Here is a 23,069-nt window from a genome sequence, read left to right as displayed (position 1 = left end):
CACCTGGCCCTACAAATAATAACTTTAAAAAAATTAGTCAAATGTTGTGGCATGTGCCTGTGGTCCCAGGTGCTCCGCCTTTAGCTCAGGCGGTTGAGGCTACAATGAACTTTGATCACATCCCTGCTCCCCAGGCTGGGCAACAGAGTGAGGCCCTGTCTCAAAATAAAACAAAATAGGCTGGGCACGGTGATTCACATCTGTAATCCCAGCAGTTTGGGAGGCTGAGGTGGGTGGATCAGCTGAGGCCAGGTGTTTGAGACAAGCCTGGCCAACATGGTGAAACCCCGTTGCTACTAAAAATACAAAAAAATCAGCTGGACATGGTGGCTTGTGCCTATAGACCCAGATGCTTGGGAAGCTGAGGCAGGAGAATCGCTTGAACCCAGGAGGTGGAGGTTGCAGTGAGCAGAGATCATGCCACTTACACTCCAGCCTGGGTGAGATTGAGACTGTGTCTCAAAAATAAAAATAAAATAAAATAAAATCGCCCTTTTTTCTTTTTTCTCTCTCTTTTTTTTTTTTTTTTTTTTTTTTTTTTGAGACAGGGTCTTGCTCTGTTACCTAGGCTGGAATGCAGCGGAATAATCTTGGCTCACCACAACCTCCACCTCCAGGGCTCAAGCAATCCTCCCACCTCTGCCTCCTAAGCAGCTGGGACTACTGATGCGTGCCACCACACTTGGCTAACTTCTAAATATTTTGTAGAGACAAGCTCTCACTACTTGGCCTAAGCTGGTCTCAAGACTCCAAGGCTCAAGCAATCCTCCCACCTCAGCCTCCCAAATTGTTGGGATTACAGGCATGAGCCACTGTGCCCCACTAAAATTGCTTATTTCTATGTTTTTATTGAAAGTTAAGGTTACTGGCCGGGTGCGGTGGCTCAAACCTGTAATCCCAGCACTTTGGGAGGCCGAGGCGGGTGGATCACGAGGTCGAGAGATCGAGACCATCCTGGTCAACATGGTGAAACCCCGTCTCTACTAAAAATACAAAAAAATTAGCTGGGCATGGTGGCATGTGCCTGTAATCCCAGCTACTCAGGAGGCTGAGGCAGGAGAATTGCCTGAACCCGGGAGGCGGAGGTTGCGTTGAGCCGAGATCGCGCCATTGCACTCCAGCCTGGGTAACAAGAGCGAAACTCCGTCTCAAAAAAAAAAAAAAAAAGTTAAGGTTACTAAGAGTTAAAATGTAATTAGTATATGAAATTAAAACTACTAGATATAAAAGACACAATTCTACATACAGAATGTGTGAGAAGGCTGGGCTCGGTGGCTTATACCTATAATCCCAGCACTTTGGGTGGCCGAGGTAGGAGAATTGCTTGAGCCCAGGAGTTTGAGACCAGACTGGGTAACATGGGGAAACCTTGTCTGTACAAAAAAAAAAAAAAAGTTTTTAAGTAGCTGGGCATGACGGCACACACCTGTTGTCCCAGCTATTCAGGAGGCTGAGTTGGGAGAAGCACTTGAGTCCAGGAGTTCCAGACCAGCCTGGGCGAAGGAGCAGAATCACGTCTCGAAAAAACAACAACAAAAAATAGAATGTGTTTTTGTTTAAAGAAAACTTTATCGAAAAGACATAAAGATGTGGTTTCTGCTAAAGGAAAGGTAATTTTGTCCAGTTGAGAGGTTAAAGTTTGTTTCAAAATGAAGGTATAAAGGAATCAATTATCTACAGCAACACATCTTCTACTTCAGATTACTTCAAATAGAGATATGGAATGTGGAAGGACAATTCATTAGCTGGAAAATTCTCTGGGAAACTTTCTTGCTCTGCAAGAAATTTGAAAAATGGTATTTCAGTTATGATTGAATCACACTGTAGGTCAAAAACAGTTAAACATCCACGCTTTCGTATGATTCAATCTGATCCAAGAGAACTGAGAAAAGTGTCATTACTTTTCTACTTGTTTATAGTAAAAATTCTGTTATAAATTGTGCACTTAAATGAGTAAATTTTATGGCATGTAAACTATAGCTCAATAATGCTATATTAAACATCCTACTTGAGTCATTTATTCATTACTGTTCTCAAAAACGCAAATTCCTAATTTAGAGGTGAGATATCTCACTGAGGTTTCATGTGGCTAAATGACTTTATTTATCCAGAGCAGAGCAGAAAACCAGAACACAAATGAAAAGCCCAGACATTTCTCTACTTGGCTCAGTCCCCTAGTTCACGAGACTTGGGTATAAAATGGCCCAACCTATTCCCAACAGCTGCAATTCTTCAAGACAGGAGGATAATCAAACGAAGTCCACATATTTTTTCAGAAAAAGAACCAGGAGCTAAAGTCCACCGTCTCAACCACTTCTTTCTCCAAGGTAAAGTTACACATTAACTGGAGTGCACAAACAAGGACTTTGTCTTGCTCTCTGTACTTCCCTGTCTCCTGTGACACACCCTGTTTCCCCCACCCCCATCTCTCAACCCAATGTGTTCAGTGTTCTCAGACACAAGTCTCTCTCTGAAAGTTCAACTTGACCCACACAGTCCGTAATGGGAGACAGGAAAACAACAACAGTTTCAGCAGCAATATTTTGAAAACCTTGTACATGCTGCTTAGCATGCCACAGCGCAGTGGCCATTCTAGAACGCTTTCCTGGTAGTAGATGGAGATGCTAAACCTACAGAAAGGCCTCTATGGCAGCAGAAGCACTTCTCAGACTTGCATTGCACCTGAAACCCCAGGGCATCTGGGTTGTCCAGAAAATATATTAGTTAAATAAATTGCAGTACCTCCAACAATTGGATCATTATGCAAACATTAAAAAAAATGATGATGGGCCTGGCGCGGTGGCTCAAGCCTGTAATCCCAGCACTTTGGGAGGCCGAGGCGGGTGAATCACGAGGTCGAGAGATCGAGACCATCCTGGTCAATATGGTGAAACCCCATCTCTACTAAAAATACAAAAAATTAGCTGGGCATGGTGGCTCGTGCCTGTAATCCCAGCTACTCAGGAGGCTGAGGCAGGAGAATTGCCTGAACCCAGGAGGCGGAGGTTGCTGTGAGCCGAGATCGCGCCATTGCACTCCAGCCTGGGTAACAAGAGCGAGACTCCGTCTCAAAAAAAAAAAAAAAAAATGATGATGGACATGTAGTTTCATTGACATAGAAAGATTTTCATGATATGTTAAATGATTAAAAGGCAAACTAGAAACCTGTATGTATCATAGAACTCTACTTTCAAAAAATATTTAAGCATAGAGATATAGAAAGAAAAGTCTAGAAGAATATACACTAAAATGTCACAGAGGTTTCCTGTGGTTGAAAACATTATAGGTGCTTTTGTCTTTTTGTTTAACTGTATTTTCTAATTCTTCTATAAGAACATGTAGTAGGACCAGGCACAGTGGCTCATACCTTTAATCCCAGCACTTTGGGAGGCCAAGAGGGTCACTTGAGGTCAGGAGTTCAAGACCAGCCTGGCCAATACGGTGAAACCAAGTGGAGATGTTGAGAAGACAGATATATGTATCTAGAGATGAGCGCAAAGGTACCAACTGAATGGACCCTCTCTTGGCTAAGGAGACCTCAGAGAAACCTTGAAAACTGAGTTCTCAGCCATGAGAGGATGGGGTCATCCCTATTATACCCACTCCCTTGCTAACTAACTGCCACTAGGCTTTCTTCTCTAAGGGATAAACAGAAACCAGGCCTTGCTAAAGACTCTACCACTGATATCAACCAACCTGCTGCCCCGCCTTTTTGCAGTTTCAACAAAATAGGAGACCAACATTTCTTCCTGATAAGAGACCACCAACCATGTAATGGTTCTTGCCAGTCTATAGACAATGGACAGTAAGGGTTTTCACATCTTCTGCTTCACCTTTTGATATCAAAAGGCCCAAAACTTCACCCTCAAATCATGCTAATATCACCATATTTTTTGTACAGGGGATGCACAATGGGGCATGAATCTTAACGGTACATGTGCACATCTCTCCTTTCATAAATATTCATGACTCCTCCTGTAGCTTATTAAGTATGTATATTTGGCCCCCCTGCTCAGCATAAATTCCTATTCCCTTCTCCTCTCCCTCTAAGTGTCTGTTTCTAGCCTCTGGACAGAGGCTACACTTCCCAGCCTGTCAGAATGGCCACCTTGCAGGCTGCAACACTTTACGAGATGTATGCTCTCCTTTTCACTTTTGTCTTGTTTTTGTTTTGTTTTGTTTTGAAATGGAGCCTTGCTCTGTCACCCAGTCTGGAGTGCAGTGGTGGTGATCTTGGCTCACTGCAACTTCCATATCCCAGGTTCAAATGATTCTCCTGCCTCAGCCTCCTGGTAAATTTGACTACAGGTGCAGACCAACCACGCCTAGCTAATTTTTTTGTATTATTAGAGATGGGGTTTCACCATGTTGACCAGACTGTTCCAGAACTCCTGATCTCAAGTGATCCACCTGTCTCAGCCTCCCAAAGTGCTGTGATTACAGGCATGAGCCACTACACCCAGCCTCCTTTCCAAATTAATGAACTTTGTCATTCTTCCATTGACACTGTCAGTTGATGGAACTTAAAGCCATGAGACTCCAGGAGGTTACCAAGCAGTGATGGTAGAGAGAAGAGCTGCAAAGCCTAAGCACTTAAGGTTATAAATCAAGGAGAGGAGGAAGCTCCAGAAAGAGAGACTGCAAAGCAGTCAGTGAGGTAGGGGAGAAGACCAAGAGAATGTAGCATTCTAAAAGATAAGTGAAGAAGGAGTTTCGAGATGCAAAGTGTGGTTGACTATTTCAATTAAAGTGAAGACCAAGGGTCAACCTTGGGATTTGGCAACACAGAGGTTTAGGGGGTTGTATTAGTCCATTCTTGCACTGCTAGACAAAATACCTGACACTGGATAATTTATAAAGAAAAGAGGTTTAATTGGCTTACAGTTCTGCAGGCTGTAGAGGAAGCATGATGCTGGAATCTGCTCAGCTTCTAGGGAGGCCTCAGGAAACTCAAAATAATGGCAGAAAGTGAAGGGGGAGCAGGCGTGTCACATGGTCAGAGCAGGGGCAAGAGAGAAAGAGCAAGGTGCCACACTTTTAAACCGCCAGATCTCATGAGAAGTCACTCACTATTGTGAGGACAGTACCAAGAGGATGGGGCTAAACTATTCGTGAGAAACCATCCCCATGATCCATTCATTTCCCTCCAAGCCCCACCTCCAATACTGGGGATTTCGATTTAACATGAGATTTGGTGGGGACACATATCCTAACTATATCAGCATTTTGGCAAGAGCAGTGCTGGTGGAGCAGTGGGGAGTGAAAGCCTCCTAAGAGTGTGTTTAAGAGAGAATGGGAGCTGAGAAACCAGAGACAGAAAGCACAATCAACTCTTTCAAGGAGCTCTGCTCTAAAGGGATGTAGAAAAGAAAAGAGAGAGAGATGAAGAATCAGCAGGGTGTTGTGTTATTGGTTTTGGTTTTAAAATGTGAAACCTCATAATAGCATGTTTATATGTAAATGGAAATAATCATTTAGATAGGGAAACATTTACAATAGAGGAGAGAAGGGAGAATTCCTAGCGCAGCATGTCTTAGTCCATTTGGGCTATTATAACTAATTCCATAAACTGGGGGCTTATAAACAAAGTAAGTTTATTTCTCACAATTCTGGAGGCTAAAAGTCCAAGATCAGGAGGCTGGAAATCCAGCCTGGTAAGGACCCATTTTCTGGTTCATAGATGGTACCTGCTTGCCCTAGCCCTACCTGGTGGAAGGAGTACAGGAGCTCCCTTGCACCTCTTCCCTAAGGGCACCTATCCCATCATGAAGTCTTCACCCTCATGACCTAATCACCTCCCCAAAGCCCCAGCTCCTAATATCACCACCTGGGGGTTAGGATTTCAACGTAGGAGTCTGGGGAGGACATAAACATTCAGACCATAGCAAAGTGTCTTTGATGAATGAAAGGGTGTGGGATCCATGTACAAGTGGAAGGGCAGGCCCTGGCTAGGAGCACAGACGTGTCATGCACGAAAACAAGAAGGTGGAGTGAACAGGAAGAGATGCCTCTTCCAGGGAGGGAAATGTGGTGGGAGAATGTAGAACTTTTCTTTGCTTGCTTAAATTTTCAGAGTGAAATAGGAAGCAATGGTAGCTGCTAAAGGTGAGGACAAGGCATGAGTTGAGGTCTGAGAAAAGAGGAGGACATATGAATGTATCATCTAGCAGAGGGAGAGGAGTGAATGGACACTTTGCTGGACAGCATTAAGGGTATACTTGAATTTAGTGACAAAATCATATCTCAGATCATATCTCAGATCCTTCACAATTTTTTTTTTTTTGAGACAGGTTATTGCTCTGTTGCCTAGGCTGGATTGCACTAGCACTCTCAAGTCACTGCAACTTCAGTCTTCCAGGCTCAAGCAATCCTCCCACCTCAGCTTCCTGAGTAGCTGGGACTACAAGGTGCATGTCACCAAGCCTGGCTAATTTTTGTACTTTTTGTAGAGATGAGGTTTCACCATGTTGCCCTGGCTGGTCTCAAACTTGGGACTCAAGCAATCCTCCTGCCTTAGACTCCCAAAATGTTGAAATTACAGCCATGAGCCACCACATTCAGCCTATAATTCAATTTTTACCAAATAATCTGACATTGACTTGACTATACTAAAATCTAAGGACTCTAGACTGTTAGAACTAGAAGACACTGGACCAGGTGCCATGGCTCACGCTTGTAATCCCAGCACTTTAGGAGGCCAAGGCGGGTGGATCACCTGAGGTCAGGAGTTTGAGACCAGCCTGGCCAACATGGTGAAACCCCATCTCTACTAAAAATACAAAAATTAGGCTGGGTGTGGTGGCACATGTCTGTAATCCCAGCTACTCAGGAGGCTGAGGCAGGAGAACTGCTTGAACCCAGATGGTGGAGGTTGCGGTGAACCAAGATCACACCATTGTATTCCAGCCTGGGTGACAACAGTGAAACACCATCTCAAAAAAAAAAAAAAAAAAAAAAAAGAACTAGAAGAGACTTTAAATACTATTATTCAACTTCTTTCGTTCACAGAGAAAGAAATGGAAGACCAGAAAGTTAAGACATTTGCTAAACAAATGTGTGGCAGAACCCAGATCTTTATTGGGGGGAAGAAAATTAATACTTGATGTGTGTGACTCCCAAATGCAGAATACACACAAATGGCTGGAATTTCTAGATTTCAGTTAAGTATAAGACTTTCTTAATAGTGATGTCTAATAATGGGATGGGCTGCATGAGAGGAGTAAAGACAGAAAACTTCACACATTGTGAAGGACGGTTCTTGCGTTACGGGAATAAGTCTAAATTATCAGCACTTCCAGCTCTGATATTCTACATTTCAAATAGAGATAAATGCGTTCGAGAATATTGTGCAATGTTTATTCATAATACCAAGGCAGTGTTAGGACTACTAGGATAACTAAATCCCATAGGTTATTTTTAAAGCCTCCTCCCAGGGGGTGGGGATGTAAAAAAAAAAAAAATTTTTTTTTTTAAATAAAAAGGTTCAGGCCGGGCGTGGTGGCTCACACCTGTAATCCCAGCACTTTGGGAGGCCGAGACGGGTGGATCACGAGGTCAAGAGATCGAGACCATCCTGGTCAACATGGTGAAACCCCGTCTCTACTAAAAATACAAAAATTAGCTGGGCATGGTGGCACATGCCTGTAGTCCCAGCTACTCAGGAGGCTGAGGCAAGAGAATTGCTTGAACCCAGGAGACGGAGGTTGCAGTGAGCCGAGATCGCGCCATTGCACTCCAGCCTGGGTAACAAGAGCGAAACTCCGTCTCAAAAATAAAATAAAATAAAATAAAATAAAATAAAATAAAATAAAAAGGCTCTTTCCACTAAATTCTTCAGTTACAACTTTGGAAGCATCAGTACTGACTGAAGTTCCTATTTCCCCTACTCACTGTGGTACATGTGCTTACATAGCATGAAATGTCTATAAGACAAGCAGTCAGTGGAGCAGCAGCAGAGAAGCTAGGGTAATAAACAGAGCAGATAATTAGTCCTTGAATAACTGATGAGCTTAGGCTCCAAGACTATTATTCTACAAACATTCTTAATGGTACTAAAACGAATCCAAACATTTTCCTGATGCCAACCAGTGAGTGGGTTACAAGTTTGCTCTGGAGGAAACACTCTCCAGAAAGGTTAAGTTGCTTCCAATAAAGAGGAATGGCCACAGCTGAGAAGATGCCTTTAAAATCCAATCTAGGAAAGTACTCTCCAATCTAATTTGTTTCATAGCATGTTAGTACTTTTAAAATTTTTCTGCTGTCTACTTGAAAAAAAAAATGGGAAGAATAGCAGGGACAGATATGACATGACCATTGATAACTGCCGTGTGTCGAGCAAGGCTGACAGATTTTTGTCCAGTGGAGAAACAACAAGCCTTGTACCCTGTTTAACTTGGGTTTATTACTTAGCTAGACAGCAAACAACAACAACTCAAAAAAACAAAAAGACAAAGAGGCCAGTTCCTCATGTTCTTTGTCCCATAAGGCAACACTGAAACCTAAGTGAGCAGATGACAACATGGATGATAGCACACTCTAGTTGAGAAGCCTGTGGCATCCTGCAACTAAGCAATTTTATGGCCTGCAGCTACGCCCTACAGGTGGAGATAAGGCCTCATACCTCATCAGAATCCAAGAAGCAATGAGAGGGTCTCATGCTGGCCTCCAAGGAAGATTGGGAGGGGAGTAGGAAATGGCCTTAGAGCATCTCCTCACCACTTCCTCATGTTCTGGTACAATCACAGGACATTCCTGCAAGACTTAGATCCATCATGGTTAAGTTGTGCCTATGTGGCCTATATGGCGACTTGCATAGATGATGAGGACATCATGGTGGAGTCATTCCACTAGGCAATGGTGGAATTAAAGAGTCTCTTGGGAAAGATTATGAAAGAGAGGGAAGAATGATATGCAGAGGTCTGTAAAAAATAGCCAAAAGGGCTCTGATTAGCAAGTGGAGTCACTAGTTGTCTACAAGGGAAAGAGGTCACACAGGCAGTATATGTTCCTTGAGAAAGGCAAAGGGCTGGTGAAAGTCCATTGGACGCAGCATAACAGGACACTCCAGAGCATTCCTACCATAGGGATCTGGAAACACCACTTGACATTGTAAGAAACAAACTCACCCATCCACACCCAAAAAATGGACTCAGAGACCCAGAGAACGGCAAAAGTGAGACTTTTTTTTTTTTTTTTTTTTTTTTTTTTTTGAGGTAGAGTTTCGCTCTTGTTACCCAGGCTGGAGTGCAATGGCGCGATCTCGGCTCACCGCAACCTCCGCCTCCTGGGTTCAGGCAATTCTCCTGCCTCAGCCTCCTGAGTAGCTGGGATTATAGGCACGCACCTCCATGCCCAGCTAATTTTTTGTATTTTTAGTAGAGATGGGGTTTCACCATGTTGACCAGGTTGGTCTCGATCTCTCGACCTCGTGATCCACCCGCCTCGGCCTCCCAAAGTGCTGGGATTACAGGCTTGAGCCACCGCGCCCGGCCAAAAGTGAGACTTTTAATGATGATCTTGCCAGATCGGGTGTCTAATGAGCAGGCACACCCAGCACGGTTTCAACAAGCAATTTGTCCCCTAGTGCGCAGCTCCCTTTCCCTGTTCATCATAGGCCAGTTACTATGGGGTCACCATTTTCCCAGATATCACCTATTCATTGCTGGGTAGGGGATTTAGATGGTTTCTTTAGGGTTATCACACTGCATTTTTTTTTTTTTTTTGTAGCCCACATGCATTTTAATCCTAGTTAGCTCAGGGGCTCTTCAAGTATTTGACTTATGACCTAAGTAGCCAGGCAGGCTTATAAGAACAGACAAAGCAAGCTATTTTGCAGACCAGTAAACTTTCATCTTAGACTAAACTTTGGTTCGGGTGAAGGCAACTAAGGGGGTTGGGGGCAGGGGGCCAACAAGCTGGTGTTGGCTATCCAAGCAGGGGCCTAGTATATCCTGTTTATTCTGTACTTTGCTGACCTAAGACAATTCAGGGCACTTTGTCTTAGAAATAGACCACTGTATACATTATTTCCTTCAACAGCAAAAAAACCCACATGGGCTGGGCACAGTGGTTCACGCCTGTAATCCCAGCACTTTGGAAGGCCAAGGTGGGTGGATCACTTGAGGTCAGGAGTTTGACATAAGCCCAGACAACGTGGTGAAACCCCATCTCTACTAAAAATACAAAAAAAATTAGCCGGGCGTGGTGGTACGTGCCTGCAGTCCCTGCTACTCAGGGGGCTGAGGCAGGAGAATGGCTTAAACCTTGGAGGCAGAGGTCGCAGTGAGCCGAGATGGCACCACCACACTCCAGCCTGGGTGACAGAGCAAGATTCTGTATCAAAAACCAAACCAAAAAAATCCCACACACAGAAGGGTTTAAGCTTTTCAAAATAAAGAATTTTTAAAGACTAACAAATAAACCAAATCAAAAATTTCTCTTAAGAAACAACTATGTTAGGTTAGATAAATGTGCATTTCTATTGTAGCATGGCAATCCCTAATTACTGTACCTGACAGACCTTGTTGGAATTTTTTTTCTCTTTTCTTTGTTTTGTTTTAATATATTTTCTAGAGATGAGATCTTGCTGTGTTGCCCAGGCTGGTCTTGAACTGCTGGCCTCAAGCCGTCTTCCTGCCTCAGCCTCCTGAAGTGCTAGGATTACAGGGGTGAGCCACCACACCCAACTACTGCTAGAGCTTGGACCTTCCTAAACTCTAAAACTCTACAAAGTTAGAACCTGGTGGAAAGAGAGGGTGGAAAGTATAATTAGAAGAAAAAAAAAGTGGGATTCAAAACAGTTGTTTGCTAAGCAGTCTAAACTTCATGATCTATAAACCGTTTTCAAAACAAAAATAAAAGTTGTCAGAATCCAAATTGTAGATTTAAAAGGAATCTTGGAGATTATACGATCTGATAATTTTTCTTTTCTTTCTTTCTTTTTTTTTTTTTTTTTTTTGAGACAGAGTTTCGCTCTTGTTACCCAGGCTGGAGTGCAATGGCACGATCTCGGCTCACCGCAACCTCCGCCTCCTGGGTTCAGGCAATTCTCCTGCCTCAGCCTCCTGAGTAGCTGGGATTACAGGCATGCGCCACCATGCCCAGCTAATTTTTTGTATTTTTAGTAGAGACGGGGTTTCACTATGTTGACCGGGATGGTCTCGATTTCTTGACCTCATGATCCACCCGCCTCGGCCTCCCAAAGTGCTGGGATTACAGGCTTGAGCCACCGCACCTGGCCTGATAATTTTTCAAATATTTTTAACTTTTGGCTACACAATCTCACTGTTAAAACAAAAAGTCCATGAAAAGGGAAGAGGATGCATAGGGCCTCCCAGTCTGCACCACCTCACAGAGTGCTCATCCTGCCTACCGCCCTCACGGGCCTTGAGGACACTCACAGAGCAGTTTAGAAATTACCAATCTGAGGGCCGGGCTGGGGGAGGTGGCTCACGCTTGTAATCCCAGCACTTTGGGAGGCCGAGGCGGGCTGATCACCTGAGGTCGGGAGCTCAAGACCAGCCTGACCAACATGGTGAAACCCTGTCTCTACTAAAAATACCAAAAATTAGCCAGACGCAGTGGTGCGCACCTGTAATCCCAGCTACCAGCTACTCGGGAGGCTGAGGCAGGAGAATCGCTTGAACCCAGGAGGTGGAGGTTGTAGTGAGCCTGGACAATAACAGCGAAACGCCATCTTTAAAAAAACTACTAATCTGGCCTAATTCTCTTAGTTTACAGATGAGAAATCCAAAGTCCAGAAAGGTAAGATGATTTTCCAAGGTTACAATTCTACTTCGGAGAAACTGCTTGAACGACCATTCCTCACAGTCCAAGGCTGCTTCCACTGGACTACTCACTTCTAAATTGCAACGCAGGTTTTTGCTTCCCAAAACAAAACTGCAGCAGTTAGAAACTGTCCCAAAGCAAAACTGAAACTTCTGCTGAGAATGCTACTACTGAAACTGAAATTATGCCTTTAAAAAAACATTTCTTTTTTACCAGACTAGTTCAATGCCATCAAGAATTGCTACATTCTTAGTAATATTTTTAAAGCATTGTTTATCCAGATAAGAAGATGTGATTTAATATTTCATTATTTCATTGCATTTTGTAGCAAGGTTTTATTTTAGTCTTACAACCAAAACACTTTCCAAAAGAGAGCATCTCTAATTTGGTTATTTATGTCAATAAGAAAATATGACTAATTAATATAAATCAGATTTACTGCCAACTTTTCAGGAATACATTTATTTTGTCAAGTCGCCCAACAAGTGATAATAATACAAGTAAATAGAGTTCCAAGCTTCATTATCATTTTCAGAGGGAAATGTAGGTAATACCCACAAACAGAACATCACATTATACTTTTGATACCAAAATTCAAATACGGTTTTGGCATTGCTATTCTAGCTGTATGGAAAAATTAAATAAAACAAAAAGCCACTAGATGCATGTTCTTAATGATTAATATTCTGTGCATTATTTTTTTCTGCACACAATTTTTAGGGGAGACAGAACACAGATTAATGAAATGCTGACAATCTAACATATGCTGTGACAAACTGGAGTTAGAGAAAAGACTGCCAATTTTGAATATCAAGATATATTTGAAGGTTCCTTGTTTCCCCTCACTCAAAAAAATCAAATATATTATTTGGCTTCTGCTAGCATCATAATGAATAAAAATTTATCCAGGTTCTGCTATATGCATTGAACCATTATCTCCAACAATAAGAATTTTTATTTTTATTATTTTTATTTTCTTTGAGACAGGGTCTCGCTCTGTCTCCCAGGCTGGAGTGCAGTGGCACAATCTCGGCTCACTGTAACCTCCACCTCCCAGGTTCAAGTGATTCTCCTGCCTCAGCCTCCTGAGTAGCTGGAATTATAGGCAGATGCTAGTTTTTGGATTTTTAGTAGAGATGGGCTTTCACCATGTTGGCCAGGGTGGTCTTGAATTCCTGACCTCAAGTGATCCACCCGCCTCAGCCTCCCAAAGTGCTGGGATTATAGGGATGAGCTACCACGCCAGGCCACCAATGAGGATTTTTAAAGACATGTTCCTATCCCGATGTTGCTTGGTCTTTTTGAGGAGTCACAGGACATGGATAAATTAAAGTCAGTGTAGCATATTCTGTATCAAATTAGTGCTGTGGGCAAAGAGTGCTGCCAGAGAACTAAGGTTTTCTCTGGAGAGGGAAATCTTAAGGGTAGAATGACTTGAAAGTAGGCCCAAAGATAGTTCTTCAATGAGCAAAGGGAACTTGTTCACAGTATGCACTACTCCAAGTCCAGACAGAACTACAGGTGTATGCATGCAGAAGCGTGTGGAGTCAAGTGTGGCTGCAAGATGGGGGTTGTGAAGGCAAGACAACTTGTTGATGACAATCACCCAATACAATCTGGTTCAAACAAGTAATAAGAGATATTATCTAGGAATAGCTCTAGATATTATCCTAGATTAACCAGATGCAATTGGGTGATTATCCAAAAATAATCTCTTATTACCTGTTTGAACAAGATTTCATTGTGTGATCATCAATGAGATATTATTTGAAAACCAAACTCCAGGGGTCTTGTATAAAAAATGCATATCGGGCCGGGCGCGGTGGCTCAAGCCTGTAATCCCAGCACTTTGGGAGGCCGAGGCGGGTGGATCACAAGGTCAAGAGATCGAGACCATCCTGGTCAACATAGTGAAACCCCGTCTCTACTAAAAAAATACAAAAAAAATTAGCTGGGCATGGTGGCGCGTGCCTGTAATCCCAGCTACTCAGGAGGCTGAGGCAGGAGAATTGCCTGAGCCCAGGAGGCAGAGGTTGCGGTGAGCCAAGATTGCACCATTGCACTCCAGCCTGGGTAACAAGAGCGAAACTCTGTCTCAAAAAAAAAAAAAAAAAAAAATGCATATCATGAAATACTATGCATGGGTTTCCTTTTTTTTTTTTTTTTTTTGCACCAAAATAAAATCATACTCATTTGTTATAGCATGTCTGAACAAGATCTAGTTTGAGGAATTAAGAAGGATAAGACACCAGCTTGAAAAGAGCCCATATCAGAGCAACTGGAATTCTGCTAAAATTTGAGCAAGAGAACAAATATCAAATTGATGGTGAAGTGTGGGTGAAAGAATAGCGAGATCACTGATGTTTTATGAAAAGTTTATGGGGACAACGCCCCCAAAGAAATCAGCAGTTTAGACTGGGCGCAATGGCTCACACCTGTAATCCTAGCCGAGGAGGGCGGATCACTTGAGGTCAGGAGTTTAAGACCGGTCATGATGAAACCCCGTCTCTACTAAAAATATAAAAACTATCCGAGTGTGGTGGTGGATGCCTGTAATCCTGGCCACTTGGGTGGCTGAGGCAGGAGAATTGCTTGAATCCGGGAGGTGGAGGTTGCAATGAGCCGAGATCCCACCACTGCACTGCAGCTTGGGCTGTCTCAAAAAAGAAAAAGAGAGAGAGAGAGAGAGAGGGACGGGGGGGGGGGGGGAGAGAGAGAAAGAGAGAGAGAGAGAGAGAGAGAGAGAGAGAGAGAGAGAGAGAGAAATCAGCAGTTTATATATGGACAGCTTGTTTTGTTTTTCACGGGGTTTTTTTTTGAGACAGAATCTTGTGCTGTTGCCCAGGCTGAAGTGCAGCGATGTGATCTCGGGTCAATGCAGCCTCTGCCTCCTGGGTTCAAGAGATTCCTGTGCCTCAGCCTCCTGAGTAGCTTGGATTAAGATTACAGGTGCCCACCACCAAGTCTGGCAATCGACAGCTTGTTTTAAGAAGAGACGAGATGATGTTGAAGATGAAGCCCTCAGTGGCAGACCATTTATGTCAATTTGTGAGAAAAAATAATCATCTTGTTGGTGCCCTAATTGAAGAGGACCAATGATTAACAGCAGAAACAACAGCCAGCACCATAGACATCTCAACTGGTTCAACTTACACAATTCTGACTGAAAAATTTAAGTTGAGCAAACTTTCCACTCAATGGACGGCCAAACCATGGTGCCCAGGTGAACTGCAGACAAGAGCAGAGGCTTTCAATGGAAAATGTAAACAAGTAGAATCAAGATTTTCAAGTGTTTCTTCAAATTATAACGGAAGATGAAACATGGCTTTGCCAGTATGACGCTGAAGACAGCACAAAGCAATGGCTGCCAAGAGGCGGAAGTGGTGCAGATAAACAAAAGTGGACCCATCACGAGCAAAGGTCATGGCAACAGTTTTTGGGATGCTCCAGGTATTTTGCTTGTTGACTTTCTGGAGGGCTAAAGAACGATAACATCTGCTTATCATGAGAGTGTTTTGAGAAAGTTAGCCAGAGCTTTAGCAGGAAAACATCACCAGAGAGTCCTTCTCCACCACAGTAATGCTCCTGCTCATTCCTCTCATCATTATAATAACGACAATTTTGCAAGAGTTTCGACGGGAAATCAGTAGGCAGTCCTGTCCTGGCTTCTTCTGACTTCTTTTTATTTCCTAACCTTAAAAAAATCTTCAAAGGGCATCCAGTTTTCTTCAGCTAATAATGTAAAAAAGACTGTATTGATGAGATTAAATTCCCAGGACACTCACGATGGTTAGGAATGGACCAAATGGCTGGTATTACTTGCAAGAGTGTCTTGAATTTGATGGCGCTTAGGTTGAAAAATAGTTTATATTTTTTATCTTTTAATTCCATTTCTTTTTTTGTTTTGTTTTTTGTTTTTGAGATGGAACAGAGTCTAGCTCTGTCACCCAGACGAGTGCGGTGGCATGATCTTGACTCACTGCAACCTCCGACTCCCGGGTTCAAGTGATTCTCCTACCTCAGCCTCTTGAGTAGCTGGGATTACAGGTGCATGCCACCACACCCAGCTAATTTTTGTAGGTTTTTTTTTTTTTTTTTTTTTGAGACAGAGTTTCGCTCTTGTTACCCAGGCTGGAGTGCAATGGCACGATCTCGGCTCACCGCAACCTCCGCCTCCTGGGTTCAGGCAATTCTCCTGCCTCAGCCTCCTGAGTAGCTGGGATTACAGGCACGCACCACCATGCCCAGCTAATTTTTTTGTATTTTTTAGTAGAGACGGGGTTTCACCATGTTGACCAGGATGGTCTCGATCTCTTGACCTTGTGATCCACCCGCCTCAGCCTCCCAAAGTGCTGGGATTACAGGCTTGAGCCACCGCGCCCGGCCTTGTAGGTTTTTTTTTAGTAGAGACGGGGTTTCACCATGTTGGTCAGGCTGGTCTCGAACTCCTGACCTTGTGATCTGCCTGCCTCGGCCTCCCAAAGTGCTGGGATTACAGGCGTGAGCCACTGCACCTTGCAATTCTGTTTTTGTTTTTTTCTTCCAAGAACTTTTTGAAGTCCCTTCCTATCTTGGGACCTTCTCACAGGAGAGGGAAAGGAGATTGAATGTCGGAGGCTCAGATCACAAATTATAAATTACTCCTGCCCAACTCTAGTGTGCCTTGTGTAGATCAGTAGGAGAGGAGTGTTTGTAAAGGTTTTGAGGGAGGAGCAATTGGGGGAGGGATATCTGTTAGGAAACGATTGCGGTAATTTGGTCGGCAAGTGAGGAAAACCTGCAACACTGGGAGAAATCAAGGCGATTACAGATACTGGTGTGAGCTGGGAGTTTTTATATTTGTTCAATGAATGAACGAATAAAAGAGCAAGTGAATAAAAGCAGAAGTTCACAGTGAGAGCTGGTCAAAAAGGAAAAGATGTTAATTTTGGGTTTAGACAAGCTAAATTTATAATGATGGCTGGATATCAAGGTGGGAATCCTCGGGAAGCAGTAAGAGATGTGAGGCTCAAGTCTGAGAGTAACCAGAGCAGTAGGTACAGGTTTCAAGTTAATCTCCTGGGAGGTCAATGTTTAAGCTAGGGCATAGAAGGATTCTAACCAGGAGCTCATGTACAGAGTGAGAACAACAGAGAAGGCTGAGGAATGATGATGAGGAATTGGAACTGACAAAGAGCCCAGGAAAGGCACAATATGGGAATAAAGCGGAGAAAAGAAACAATGCAATGTCATCAGTCCTACTGGTTCAAGAGAGGCTCAAGAGAATGACATCAAAGGGCATGGATGGGCTCAGAAAGAATAGTTGTGGGAAAATCACAAGTTGAAAGCTAAACTGCAATGGGTTAAGGAGGGATAGTCAGGGAAAGAGCAGGTATAATGTTGACCAGTATGAAAAAGGTCTGCAAATAAAAGGACTTACCCTTTCTTAAAAGGGGAGGGAAGATTTTAGTCTTCAAGAATAAGGCCGGGCGCAGTGGCTCAAGCCTGTAATCCCAGCACTTTGGGAGACCGAGGCTGGTGGATCACGAGGTCAAGAGATCGAGACCATCCTGGTCAACATGGTGAAACCCCGTCTCTACTAAAAATACAAAAAAATTAGCTGGGCATTGTGGCGCGTGCCTATAATCCCAGCTACTGAGGAGGCTGAGGCAGGAGAATTGCCTGAACCCAGGAGGTGGAGGTTGCGGTGAGCCGAGATCGTGCCATTGCACTCCAGCCTGGGTAACAAGAGTGAAACTCCATTTCAAAAAAAAAAAAAAAAATAGCTGGGCATGGTGGCGCGTGCCTGTAATCCCAGCTACTCAGGAGGCTGAGGCAGGAGAATTGCCTGAACCCAGGAGGCGGAGGTTGCGGTGAGCCGAGATTGCGCCATTGCACTCCAGCCTGGGTAACAAGAGCGAAACTCCGTCTCAAAAAAAAAAAAAAGGCCGGGCGCGGTGGCTCAAGCCTGTAATCCCAGCACTTTGGGAGGCCGAGGCGGGTGGATCACAAGGTCGAGAGATCGAGACCATCCTGGTCAACATGGTGAAACCCCGTCTCTACTAAAAATACAAAAAATTAGCTGGGCATGGTGGTGCATGCCTGTAATCCCAGCTACTCAGGAGGCTGGGGCAGGAGAATTGCTTGAACCCAGGAGGCGGAGGTTGCGGTGAGCCGAGATCGTGCCATTGCACTCCAGCCTGGGTAACAAGAGCGAAACTCCGTCTCAAACAAAAAAAAAAAAAAAAAAGAATAGACATTGGTACTGAGAGTAATAAGCATTGTGGGATACTATAATTGGCTTCTATGTACTGTGGAGGTGACATATGGTCTGGCTTCTTAGATTGCTACTTTGTATTTATTTAGTGTTTTTTGAGACAATCTCACTCCGTCATCCAGGCTGGAGTGCAGGGGCATGATGTCAGCTCTCTATAACCTCTGCCTCCTGTGTTCAAGCAATTCTCATGCTTCAGCCTCTGGAGTAGCTGGAATTACAGGCACCCGCCACCACTTCCGGCTAATTTTTGTAATTTTAGCAGAGATGGGGTTTCACCATGTTGGCCAGGCTGGTCTCAAACTCATGACCTCAAGTGATCTGCCTGCCTTGGCCTCTCAAAGTGCTGGGATTACAGGTGTAAGCCAATGCACCCATCCTCTAGTTTTTAATTTAGCAAAAGTATCTTGAATTTGATGGAGCTTATGTTGAAAAATAGTTTATATTTTTTACTTTTATTTATTTATTTATTTATTTGAGACAGAGTCTCACTGTGTCACTCAGGCTGGAGTGCAGTGGTGCCATTTTGGCTCACTGCAACCTCTGCCTCCTAGGTTCAAGCAATTCTCTTGCCTCAGCCCCCCGAGTAGCTGGGACTACAGCGGAACATGCATATCTTTTGATAACGGACCATCTACTAATTCTTTATATTTATAGTCATATTTTCTTTTTTCTTTTCTTTTAGACATGGGGTCTTGCTATGTTGCCCACGTTGGCCTCAAACTTCTGGGCTCCAAGTGTCCTTCTGCTTCTGCCTCTGAGTATCTGCAGCTATAGGTGTGCACCACTGCACCCAGCTCCACACTTTCATTCATTCTTTTTTTTTTTTTCCTTGAGATGGAGTTGCCCAGGCTTGAGTGCAATGGCACAATCTCGGCAACCTCTGCCTCCCGGGTTCAAGCGATTCTCCTGCCTCAGCCTCCCAAGTAGCTGGGATTACAGGCATGTGCCACCACGCTCGCCTAATTTTTTGTATGTGGTAGAGATGGGGTTTCACTGTTTTAGTCAGACTGGTCTTAAACTCCTGACCTCAGGTGATCCACCTGCCCCAGCCTCCCAAAGTGCTGGGATTACAGGTAAGAGCCACCGAGCCTGGCCTATATTTTATTTTCTTAAGTAGTTTCTAACCCAAAGTATCTTCTTTAAATCAGGATACTATTATCTATTTTTTTTTTCATTAAATGATACTTTGTAGGATGTAAGATAAAATGTAGGAGAATTCTTTAAAGTTATAAAGCAACAGCAAATTTATATTTTCGACTAACAAGATTCCCATAATTGAATGCATCCCAGAATCTCTGGAAACTTGGTCAAGAGTAACCACATTTGCTGGTTACCTATATTCTTTTGTATTTAAAAAATCAGCAGCAGACTTCCCTTATGATCAGAAATTTCTTCCCAAGCTCTCAGCCTATCTCCATCTTCCTCTTTCACAGCTAACATCTCTTCCCTTGTTCATTTTCCCCGGACATTTCCTTCTGGAATTAGCCTATGCTGTTTATCTTCAGTCTTCTAGTCGTAAAATAAGCATAAGCAAAATTTATCAAATACATAGTATATGCCAAGGTCTATTCTAAGTGCTTTACATAGGTTCTGTTACGTAATCCTCTCAACGCAAAATGCATTTTACAGATGAGGAAATGGAAGAAGAGAGAGAATAAATGACCTGCCTGAAATCACACAGCTTGGAGTCAAGATGAGAACCTAGGAGGCCTGGTTCCCAAGGTCACAGCCTTAACCAATTGCTATACTGCCTCTCACTAGTTCCCCTCAGTCTCTTCAGAGTACTAACTTCATTTAGTGATACTTACTTTGTGCTGATTCTGGGAAGCAGGCAGTGCTAGGGACTGAGCATTTTGTAGTTAACAAAGTAGACACTGGAACATACCTCCTAGAATGGGACGCAAACAAGAAGTCACTACAGTGGGAGCGAGAGGGAGGCAGGTGCACAGGCTCAGGTCCTCACAATGCCAGGGCTGGGGAAGGGGCTGACTTTCCCCCTCTGAGAGCATCAGGGAGGAGAGCCAGCTTGATAGCACTGGAACACCAGTTCCATTATTTGCTAGCTGGGAGACGCTGGAAACATCATTTAAGGTCTCTTTATAGGCCTATAAATAAAATAAAATAAAATAATAATAAATAATAGATAACAGAGCCATTCCCAAATATGTTCTTAGCTTTCTTCCTTGATTGTTTACAGCTGGCTTCAACATTCAATTTTATGCCCACAGCCTCCCCATCTGTATCTTCTTCGGCTTGGGCCTCTCTTCTGAGTGCTAGCAGAAGAGAAGCCGGCCATCTCCCCCTGGCCCCTGCTCCCAGTTCAAACAATGTGTGCTCAGAACCCACTGGCTCTCTCCAAATTGTAGCGTGTTCACAACCATGCTGCCGACTTCTGTCACTGGCGCCACCACTCTTCCAGAAACCCAGGGAGGAAGCATCTTTGGCTTTCTCCTCTCCTCTGCCCCTTACATCTTTATCGCTCTGTTTCCAAGTCATTTTGATTTCCTCCTTCCTTCACATTTTTTACTTCCACAAGTAGGTGCAACTTGATTGTCTAGCCTGAATATTGCAGTAGTCCCCTCCCCTCAAATCATCTCACTGCAGTCTCACCTCGATCGTGAGGAAGGATCAGATTTCCTGAGTCCCCGCTGATCATCACTCCCACTCCAGCCTTCCAGGCTCCTTGTGCTCAGTCACCCATTAGCTTCTCTGCTCCTCACCACTTCCCCCTCACGTTAGACTCCAGACAAGCTCAACTGCTCAGTGTCCTCACACAAACACTGAGGCATCCCAACTGCTCATGCGGCTCTCTCCACCTGCAACACCTTCTCCATTTCTGAATGTCCAAACACTGCCCCTCTACGGAGGCTCTGTTCAGATCACTCTACCCAGGGCCGGGCACAGTGGCTCACACCTGTAATCCCAGCACTTTGGAGGCTGAGGAGGGTGGACCACTTGACATCAAGAGTTCGAGGATCACTGTCTCTAGAAAATTTGCTCTATCCTGCTGGGCACAGTGGCTCACACCTGTAATCCCAGCACTTTGGAGGCTGAGAAGGGCAGATCACTCTCCTCTAGAAAATTTGCCCTATCCTTTGGTTGGAAATGATCTTCCTGACTTGAGCTCACACGGCACTTTACCGTTCTACTAGGCAGTTGACAGCATCTTTCTTGTTTGCACAGATGGTTATGCGACACACCCCTAATAGATGGCAAAATCCTTCAAGTGTATAATCCAGTTGTGATTCTTTTTTTTTTTTTTTTTTTTTTTTGAGACGGAGTTTCACTCCTGTTACCCAGGCTGGAGTGCAATGGCGCAGTCTCGGCTCACTGCAACCTCCGCCTCCTGGGTTCAGGCAATTCTCCTACCTCTGCCTCCTGAGTAGCTGGGATTACAGGCACGCGCCACCATGCCCAGCTAATTTTTTATATTTTTAGTAGAGACGGGGTTTCACCATGTTGGCCAGGATGGTCTTGATCTCTCGACCTCGTGATCCACTAGCCTCGGCCTCCCAAAGTGCTGGGATTACAGGCATGAGCCACCACGCCCGGCTCATTTTCATGTGTCTCACTGTCCCTAACACAAAATGCCCAAAAACATAACTAAGTGTATAAAAATGAATGGTCAGAAAGACCGAAAACTGGAAGGATGAGAGACTAGAAACAGCAATAGCATACTACCATGAGGCTGACTGAAATTTCAGGGTGCCAGGTGATGAGCATCATCTTTCCATCACAGGGATTTGCAGTAGGAAGAATAAGTGACTGTAGTCACAACATGTTAAAGATGACTTTTCCAAGAAGACATTTCTGTGAAAGGAACAAAGTAACATCACTGGTATGGTCTGGATATGTCTCAAATTCACGTGCTGGAAACTTAATCCCCAATGGAAGTGTTGAGCGGTGGGGCCTTTTGGGAGATGTTTAGGTCATGAGGGCTGTGCCCTGCTGAATGGATTAATGCCACTGTAAAAGGGTTTGATGAGGAAGTTTGTCCCTCTTTGCCCTTCTGTCCTCTGCCATGTGAGAACACAGTATTACTCCCCTATGGAGGACACAACATCCAAGACATCCTCAGGAACAGCCCTCACCAGATGCTGATGCCTTGATCTTGGACTTCCTAGCCTCTGTAACTGTCAGAAATAAATTTTGGTTCTTTATAAATTACTCTGGTATTGTTGTAACAGCACAAAACAGGCTAAGAAAATCACCTTAATGTTTAGACCCACATATTGCATTACAAATTAATGCAAATAAAGTTTTTTAAAAAAATACAGGCTTTTAAAAAAATAAATAAATAAAGAGAGACAGGTTTCACTTTGTTGCCCAGGATGGTCTTGAATTCCTGTGCTCAAGCGATTCTCCTGCCTCAGCCTCCCAAAGGTGCTGGGATTATGGGAGTGAGCCACCATGCCCAGACAATACAGGCTTTTTAAAGAATCACTGTTAGGCTGGACACGGTGGGTCACGCCTGTAATCCCAGCACTTTGGGAGGATGACGAAGTCAGGAGCTCAAGACCAGCCTGGTCAACATGGCAACACCCCATCTCTACTAAAAAATACAAAAAAATTAGCCAGGCATGGTGGCCCACACCTGTAGTCCCAGCTACTCGGGAGGCTAAGGCAGGAGAATTGCTTGAACCCAGGAGGAGGAGGTTGCAGTGAGACAAGATCACACCAACTGCACTCTAGCCTGGGTAACTAAGCAAGACTCTGTCTCAAAACAAATAAAAAAAGTTTCTTCAAGTTTTGCATTGTTCTTAAATTTTGGTTATAAAACATGAAGTTATTTGTGAAGCTATGAAAATGAAAAGAGAAATCTATTTCTGATTTAAGGAAATATAAACTGGCTTGTAAGACTTCCTTTATAGCAAATAACAATTTCAAATGCAACTTCTGGTTGGACTTCAAGGCTGGATACCATATCAAAAATCACTTTGGATAGAATTGGATTGATCCACAGCTATTACAAATATTAATTATTGTTAGTTCAACCATAAAGATAATGAATATATCTGCCTAGAGT

The sequence above is a fragment of the Saimiri boliviensis genome, chromosome 5, assembly GCF_048565385.1.
Source record: "Saimiri boliviensis isolate mSaiBol1 chromosome 5, mSaiBol1.pri, whole genome shotgun sequence".
NCBI lineage: Eukaryota > Metazoa > Chordata > Mammalia > Primates > Cebidae > Saimiri > Saimiri boliviensis.
This window is presented reverse-complemented; position numbering follows the sequence as displayed.